The 8717-nt window shown below is 42.0% G+C and overlaps 1 long non-coding RNA gene across 1 annotated transcript in view; it reads left to right on the top strand.

Moving 5' to 3' along the window:
* The window catches only part of LOC122564671, a 10492-nt gene extending 5146 nt beyond the window's left edge, over positions 1-5346 (top strand). Inside the window, exon 3 of the long non-coding RNA XR_006315964.1 lies at positions 5264-5346. This is a non-coding gene — a long non-coding RNA (uncharacterized LOC122564671). The remainder of the gene's footprint in view (positions 1-5263) is intronic.
* Positions 5347-8717: the final 3371 nt, after the last annotated feature.

Genomic DNA, 8717 nt, shown 5'->3' with positions numbered 1-8717 from the left:
CTCTCCAAAGTGCTCACCTACAACTAAATCAAACACCTAGTCTGGTTCATTACCAAGGACCAGATCCAATGTGGCCTCCCCTCTTGTCGGCCCTTCAACATATTGTGTCAGGAAACCCTCCTGTACACATTGGATAAAAACCGATTCATCCAAGGTAGTAGAGTGATAGCATTCCAGTCAATTTTGGGGAAGTTAAAGCCCCCCATAATGACCACCCTGTTACTTTCATTCTCATCCAGATTAATTTAGCTAATCCTCTCTTCCACCTCCCTGGAACTCTGTGGAGGCGATAAAAAAAACTCCAAGCAGTGTGACCTCTCCTCTTCTGTTTCTAACCTCAGCCCACATTACCTCAGGAGACTAGTCCTCATGAAAAGTTCTCTCAGCCACCATTATACTCTCCTCGACTAACATGACATGTGTGGACCCATTGCAGAGGTTCAAACTCCATGAGACAGCCATACTCTCTGACAGACAGACTCAGTCTGGAACCTCCTCTGTCCTTAAGACCTTATGCACTGCCTGTGCTCCTCCATTTCCCCTTTGCACGTTCCCTTTCCAACCCACCCCACCTGCATCACTCCATGAATGGTGCTGTCAAGGGCAGAAGTCTGTGGAATACCCTCCCTAACCTTCTGTATCCTCCTTTAAGATGTATTTTAAAATCATTCTCTTTAATCAACGTTTTGATCATCCATGAGGCACTTTAGGAAATTTGCCATTGTAAAAGATTCCATGCAATGCAAGTAGTAGTTGTTATTGCTGTACATTAGGAGAAACAGGAATGATGCATTCAAACTTCTAACAAGAAAGTCACGGACAGATGTAGTGTGCAGGCCACAAAATAATGACATCACATTGGGATTGGCAATAAACAAAGAAATAACTATTGCCTGTAAAAATGTTACGGCTATGGGTGATTTTAATCTACATGTAGCTCAGTCAGGGTAGTCTTGAGTTGATTAAGTGTATCCATGATAGTTTTTTTGACCAGGATGAAATGGAACTGACAAGGGAGCAATTGATCCAGCATCTGGCCCTGTGCAATAAGACTGGACTAATTAATGACCTCAGAGTTAGGGATCCTCTTGAAAGAAGTGATCACTGTATGGTTGAATTTAGAATACATATGGAGAATGTGAAGATAAAATCTAATACCTGGGTCCTGTGCTTCAACACAGGGAACTACAATAGAATGAGGGAGAACCTGGATAAAGTAGACTGGAAACAAAGATGTTATGGTGGGACAGTTGATGAGCAGTGGAAGATTTTCAAAGGCACATTACAAAGTGCTCAGCAATGATATAATTCAGTGAAACGGAAGGACTGTAAGAAAAGGCATACTCTGCGATGGGTATCTAAAGAAAGCGATCAAATTGAAAGAGAAGGCATGCAAAGTGGCCAAAAATAGCCTGAAACTAGAACTGGAAAAACTTTAAAGGTCAACAGAAAACCACAGAAGAGCTATAAAGAAACATAAGATAGGACATGAGAAAAATAAACTAGCACAGACGCTAAAGACAGGTAGCAAAATTTTACATTGAATGAGAAAAGAGTGGCTAAAGTAAATGTTGGTCCTTTGGAAAATGAGAAGGAACATTTAATTATTGGATATCACAGTGGAGGACACTAATATCTTGCCAATAATTAGCAAAGAGACAAAGATAGGTGAGGATTTGTAAACTATCATTATTACGGAACAGCTCGTGTTGGACTGTTGGAGTTAATTGCGCTAATGACAGAAAAGTCTTCTGACCCTGATGGAATGCATCCCAGGGTACTAAAGAAGATGCCCGGAGACATAGCAAATGCACTAGCAGTAATTTTCCAAAATTCACTGGACTCTGTGGCAGTCCCAGCAGATTGGAAAGTAGCAAAAGTGATGCCATGTTTTTAAAAAGGAGGTGGACAAAAGGTGGGGAATTATACAAAAGTTAGCTTATTCTCTGTAGTGGGAAAGATGCTTGGGTCTATTATCAAGAAAGAAATGGCAGGGAATCTTAATAGAAATTGTCCCATTGGACAGACAGAGCATGGGTTCATGTAGGGCAGGTCATGCTTCACAAATCTTTTGGAATTCTATGAAGACATTTCGAGCAAGGTGGACAACGAGGACCTAGTGGATGCGGTGTACCCGAATTTCCAAAAGGCCTTCAACAAGGTGCCATGCAAGAGGCTGTTGCATAATATAAAGGCGCATGGTGTTAGAAGTAGAGTATTAGCATGGATAGAAGATTGGTTGACTAACAGGAAGCAAAGTGTGGGGATAAATGAGTACTATTCTGGCTGACAATCAGTGACTAATAGTGTGCCTCAGGGATCAGTGTTGGGACTGCAATTATTTAGAATTGATACAGATGATTTGGAGTTGGCGACCACATGTAGGGTGTCAAAGTTTGCACATGACACTAAGATGAGTGGCAGAACAAAGTGTGCGGAGGACTGTGAAACTTTGCAGAGGAATATAAATTCATTGAGTGAGTGGGCAATGGTCTGGCATTTGGAATAGAATGTTCATAAATGTAAAGTCCTACTGTTTGGTTGGAGTAACATTAAAAAAGAGATTATTACTTGAATTTTAAAAAGGTTGCATCATTTGCTATGCAGGGGCACCTGAGTAACCTTCTGCATGAAGGTTGGTCACCAGGTACAACAATCAATTCAGAAAGCAAATGGAATTTTGGCCTTCATTGCTGAAGGGATTGTATTTAAAAGCAGAGGTTATGTTCCAGCTGTATTGGGTGCTGGTGAGGCCACACCTGGAGTACTGCATGCAGTTTCTGTCTCCTTGCTTGCTCAAGGATGTACCAGCACTAGAGGGGGTGCAGAGGAGGTTAACTAGGTTGATTCCGGAGTTGAGAGGGTTGGCTTAACAGAGACTGTGTAGATTGGGATTATATTCATTGGAAATCAGAAGAATGGGAAACATATAAACTAATGAATGGAATGGATAAAACAGAAGTAGAGAGAAATTTTCCATTGGCAGATGAAGCTAGGACAAGAGGGCATCACTTCAAGATTACAGGCAGCAAATTTAGGACTGAATTGAGAAGGAACTTCTTGACCTCTATGGAGTTCATTGCTCGGGGACTTAGTTGATGCTAGTTCAGGAAACGTTTTTAAAGCTAAGGTAACTTTTTTTTAAAGAAATATCTAATTAATTAAGGAATATGGTGAGAACGTTGGTAAATGGTTCTGCGACCACGAAATGATCAGCCATGATCTTAATAAATGGCAGAGCAAGCTCAAAGGGCAGGGCGGCCTTCTCCTGTACTTAGTTCTTTTGTTGTTATATTTTGCATTCCTCCCGCATTCTTGACTTTCAGGTGCTACTGTTGGATTAGGGTGGACAAAATGAAAATTCACAGAACACCAGGTTATAGTCCAACAGGTTTATTTGGAAGCTCTCGCTTTGCAGCTTCTTCATCAGGTGGTTGTGTGATTTTCAACTTTGTGTCTCACTCTTGTAACTGATAAACAGCAACAAAAGCCACAAAGCAGTGCGCATGCTCCAGGCAACAATGGGCCCCTGGTGGTTGATGTCAGCGGAAGACCAATGGAAAGGCAGGGCACAGCTGGAGAACCTGGCGGGGATTTGGTCCTCCGACCAATCAGAGTAAATGAGGGACGGGACTAGACTATACCACGTGATCATCCTCACGGTGGGCGCGGATGTGCGGCATGTGTGGATGGAGAGTTGTTGGTAAGAAAAGAAATAAACAGCAGGAAGTGGGAGGGAAATGGTGTTGGCATGGGTTGAGAGGTTTTACAAACATTTGGTGCACATCAGAAGATACAAATTTGAAACTTACAGTCTCGTTTTTGCAGTAAACGGGAAAATAACCTCATCGTGTGATCGCCGCCATCTTTATTCGGGGCAAAGATTCACTGGACACGTGTGCGGCCTCCAGCTTTGTCAGGGGCAAAGTTCAGAGGTGTGTATGTGCAGTCCTCCCTGGTAAAGAGTCATAGGGCAGGATTTACCCAGAGCATATTCAAACCCAGAGAAATGGATGTTTTTTTTTTCTGGATTTGTTTCTTCATCCATTTAAATTATTTGGATATGAATAGAGCCGGTACAGTTCGTAAGTTTGCAGATAACACCAAAATTGGAGGTATTGTAGACAGTGATAAAGGTTGTCTCAGAATACAATGGGATATTGATCAGATGGGCCAATGGGCTGCGGAGTGGCAGATAGGGTTTAATTTAGATAAATGTGAGGTGCTGCATTTTGGAAATCCGAGCAGGACTCACACTGAATTGTAAGGTCTTGGAGAGTCTTGCTGAACAAAGAGACCTTGGAATGCATGTTCATAGTTCCTTGAAAGTAGAGTCACAGGTAGATAGGATAGTGAAGAAATTGTTTGGGATCTTCCCTTCGTTGGTCAGAGCATTGAGTAAAGGAGCTGTACAGGACATTGGTTGGGCCACTTTTGGAATATTGTGTGCAATTCTGGTCTCCCTCTCATCAGAAAGAGGCATTGAAACATGGAAGGTTTGAAAATTGATTTTTTAAGGATGTTGCCAGGGTTAGAGGATTTGAGTTGCAGGGAGAGGCATAATAGGCTGGGGCCATTTTCCCTGGAGTGTCATAGGCTGAGGTGTGATGTTGAAGAGGTTTATAAAATCGTGAGGGGCATGGATAGTGTAAATAGACAAGGTGTTTACCCTGGGGTGGTGGAGCCCAGAACTAGAGGATGTAGGTTTAGGGTGAGAGGGGAAAATTCAAAAGGAGCCTAAAGGGCAACCAAAATTGTAACATTTAAAAGGCATTTGAATAGGAAGAGTTCAGAGGGATGTCGGTCAAGTGCTGGCAAATGGGAATAGTTTAGGTTAGAATATCTGGTTTGCATAGATAGGTTGGACTGAAGAGTCTGTTTTTGTGCTAGACATCTCTGACTGTGGGATCATAAAAGTGAATACTGCTCTGATTCACCTCTGGGGTCCTTGATGTCCACTTGTTCGTTATCTAGCTTCCTCAGTCTCACATGAGTGTATTTTTGCCATGTTTAGTATTTTACTACTACGTTCACAGACCTTTTTGTAAATGGATTGTCCACTGCTGCCCGACTCCTGACCGTATGCTGCTCCATTATCAGGTTTTTTTTCCACAATATATTTGACAGTCAAGAATTATTTTTTCCAATAGTGAGTGGATTTTTCTTCCATTTCTTACAGTCAAATTCTGCACCATTTTCATTCCCTATAATTCATTTGCACTCCCTGAAACATCATGTGTATTTCTCCTTCCACAAATACCAGTGATCATTGCCAAAGCCGTGTTGCCCGTGGACAGGGTGATGTTTGACTTCCTTGTACAGCTGCAATTTGAATGGTGAAGGCGCTCCCACAATGTGGTTAGGTAAGAGACATTACAGATTATTCACTCAGCGATAGTGAAAAGTAGAAGATATCTGTACAAATCAACATGTTTTTAATTTCACAAAAAATGTTGAGAACTTTTGACATAAGGCCACAGCTGGAGAATATTATGTCCGGTGACCAAAACCATTGCCAAATAAGCAATTTTTCAGGAATGCCTTAAAGGAAGAAAGCAGATCTTAGAGGGTGGGAATTCCAGACCGTGTTGCCTTGGAATCTATAGACACAGTCACACAGCTGAACTCAAAAATAAACACATCATTGGTAGTCTAAACTAAAATGAGTTGTTGAGATGTGAAAGGGTGTGTGGTGCAGGAAGATAGGCATGATTACAGCCAGGAATTAAGTCAAGGGTGTGAAAGTAAATTATTGTTGCTTATAAATGGGAGCCTTTTGATGGATCAGCAAGTTCTGGTACAAGTGAGCACTTGGGCGGTAGACTTTTCAATATTCTGGAGATTATAGGGAGGGTGATTGTGGAATGCTGGCCAAGAGTGGGTTTACATAATGAAATCTAGAGTTAACAAAAGGAATGAAGGAGAGTTTCAGTAAATGAGCTGAGGCTGTGGTGAGGTCAGGTGATATCACTGAAGTCGAAATAGTGGTCTTGGAGTGGGACTGGGATGTCACCCTCAGCTCTGGGATTCAGCTGTTTGTCAGTTTGTGAATCAAGTCTGTAACAAGCTCAGAAGCTGATTGGCCCTGGAAGAACCCAAACTGGGTGTCACTGAGCAGGTTATTGTGAGCATGTGCCTTGACAGCACTGTTGATGACAACTTCTATCACTTCACTGCTGAGCGAATGTGGTCTGATGGAGGGAAATTGGCTGGGTTGGCTCTGTCCTGCGTTTTTGTGTTGAACAACACTGGGAGACATTTCCCAGTTGGTAGGTGCCAGTGCTGGAGCAGTACTTGTTTTGGTGGGCAGCAAGTTCTGGAGCACAGCCATCAGTCTTATTGCCACAATGTTGGCAGGACCGACAGTCTTTACACTACTTCTCAATTTCTTGATCTGATTTGAAATAAGTTTTCAACCAAATCGATTCACATCTGTGATGTCATGGACAAATGGAGAAGGCTCATCCACTTGGCACTGCTGGCTGAAGATTGCTGCAAATGCTGTCGTCTTATCTGTTGCATGGATGTGTGAGGCCCCTCCATCAGTAAGGGTGGGGATATCGTGATGCTTCCTGCAGTGAGTTGTTTAATTGCCCATCACCATTCCTGACTAGGTGTGGCAGAACTGCAGAGCTCAGATCTGATCCATTGGTTGTTGGATCATATAGTTCTATTTGGTGTTGCTTGCACTGTAGCTTCACCAGGTTGGCACCACATTTTTAAGTATGCCTGGTATTGCTCCTGGCATGCCCTGCGGAACTCTCCATTGAACTAGAGTTGATCCCCTGGCTTGATGTTAATGGTTGAATGGGAGATATACCAGGCCATGAGATTTCAGATTGGGCTGGAGTACAGTTCTGCTACTGCTGTTGGCCCACAGTGAGACAGAAGTTGCAGGGTCAAGAGGGCTGATTGTGTTGTTGCATTTTCCAGTGCATTGGTAGATGTAATGTGGTCCATCCAGTTTCATTCCTTTGTTGAGACTGTGCAGTGATTAATACAATGAGTGATTTGGTGGGCCACTGTCAGGAATGCAACTTTTAAAATAAGGCTTTGTGATTTACACATGAAAGAAGTGAAACTATCATGGTATTCGAGCAGATGAAAGGCTCAACAGAAAATCAAGGTATTTTTCAATGGATAATTTCAGTTACATCACACTATCAATGTTTGCTATAAATTCTGTGCCTTAGAATTTTGCCCTCCACAAACACCTGATGAAGGAGCGGCGCTCCGAAAGCTAGTGTACTTCCAGTTAAACCTGATGGATTATAACCTGGCGGTGTGTGATTCTTAACATAGAATATTACAGCACGACTAACAGGGCTGCATGTAAAGAGGCTCAGTCCAGTTAATCAATACATTCGGAAGGATTTCCTCCAGTTTGATGATGCAATATTCGTCAAAACCGTCAACTTCAACCTGCAATGTTGTTATTGACAAAAACTTCAGGCTGACACAAAGCTCCCCACCCCACTGCAATGTGGTAACTGGGCCCAGCCCAGGGATTGGAACTGGGCCATTTGTGGACTGTGATCTCAAAGGAAGCGAGCAAACACAATTCTGACAGATTAGTTCTCAAAGATGAGTACTAAGTTTGAGACAAGGCAGGTGATATGCCTTCTCGTACTTAGCTTAATTTCATTTCTTATTTCCAGTCGTGTTTTGCAAAGTATAAAAAACCGGTTTATTTTCCGTGGTTGGGGAGTTTTATCCTCGTTGATCACAGTTGCTGCCTCTCGCTCCCCAAGTCAAATCATAGGATCGATAACAAAACATTAACTGTAGGTGCTGGAGATCTGAACCCAGAAACAAAGTGCTGGAGAAACTCAGCAGTTCTGAGGGCATCGGTGAGGAGAACAAAAATTGTTACATTTCAAGTTTTTGTCTGAATGGACAAAAGGTCACTGGACTTGGAACTTACAATGTTTTTCCCCCTTAGAGATGCTGCTGGACCTGTGGTTCTCCAGCACTATGCTTTCTATAGTGAACTTTATTTACAAAACAGATCGGAAAAATACTAATCTCCAAAAGTGAAAGGTTCATTGCAAACATGAGCATAGTTTCCACACTTGAGTTACACAAGCACATCTCAGTTTAAAAACAAGATTTAACTCAAAGTAGTATTCCATCTCAAAATTAGCCAAGTTATACCAGTAATAAAGCTCACCCACCCAATGAGGCACTTCAGCACAACATCCTGCAGTGTTGCACACAGCCACCTTTACCAAAGAATGATCACATGTCACAAAATTGAAGGCCAAGAGCATGTCTCTTTACAGGAGCTGAAGTCAAACTCAATTTTTGGAAAGGTTTTTATTAAACCTGATTGAACATTTAAATCTCAGAGCATAATCTTTGCTTTTTTAAACAAAGTGTGTGGGAAACATCCCACATCTTGCTAAAGGTTCAGTTCAATCTGATACATAGAGCCAAAGGTCAAACAAACATCACACTTTCTATTCACTTCTACAAAGGCTAACATCACATTTCTTCAGGATTTAAAGTATTTTATAAATTGTTTGTAAAATCATTTGTCACATTAAAGAACCGGACAATAAATGTCATTGTATGCAATACGAGTGAAGCCTGTGACAGCAGATTTAGCTTTGGAGGGCAGTGAATGCGCTTTCTAAATTCTGGGAGCACTTTGGGAGACTGCTCCCAGGTGGTGATAGTGAGCATATCTGGAATGCACTGTTTAGATTTGGGAATCC

This window comes from Chiloscyllium plagiosum, chromosome 30 (assembly GCF_004010195.1).
Source record: "Chiloscyllium plagiosum isolate BGI_BamShark_2017 chromosome 30, ASM401019v2, whole genome shotgun sequence".
Taxonomy (NCBI): Eukaryota; Metazoa; Chordata; class Chondrichthyes; order Orectolobiformes; family Hemiscylliidae; genus Chiloscyllium; species Chiloscyllium plagiosum.
Note: the sequence above shows the minus strand (reverse complement) of the source record. Positions and strands in the feature narration are given on the sequence as shown.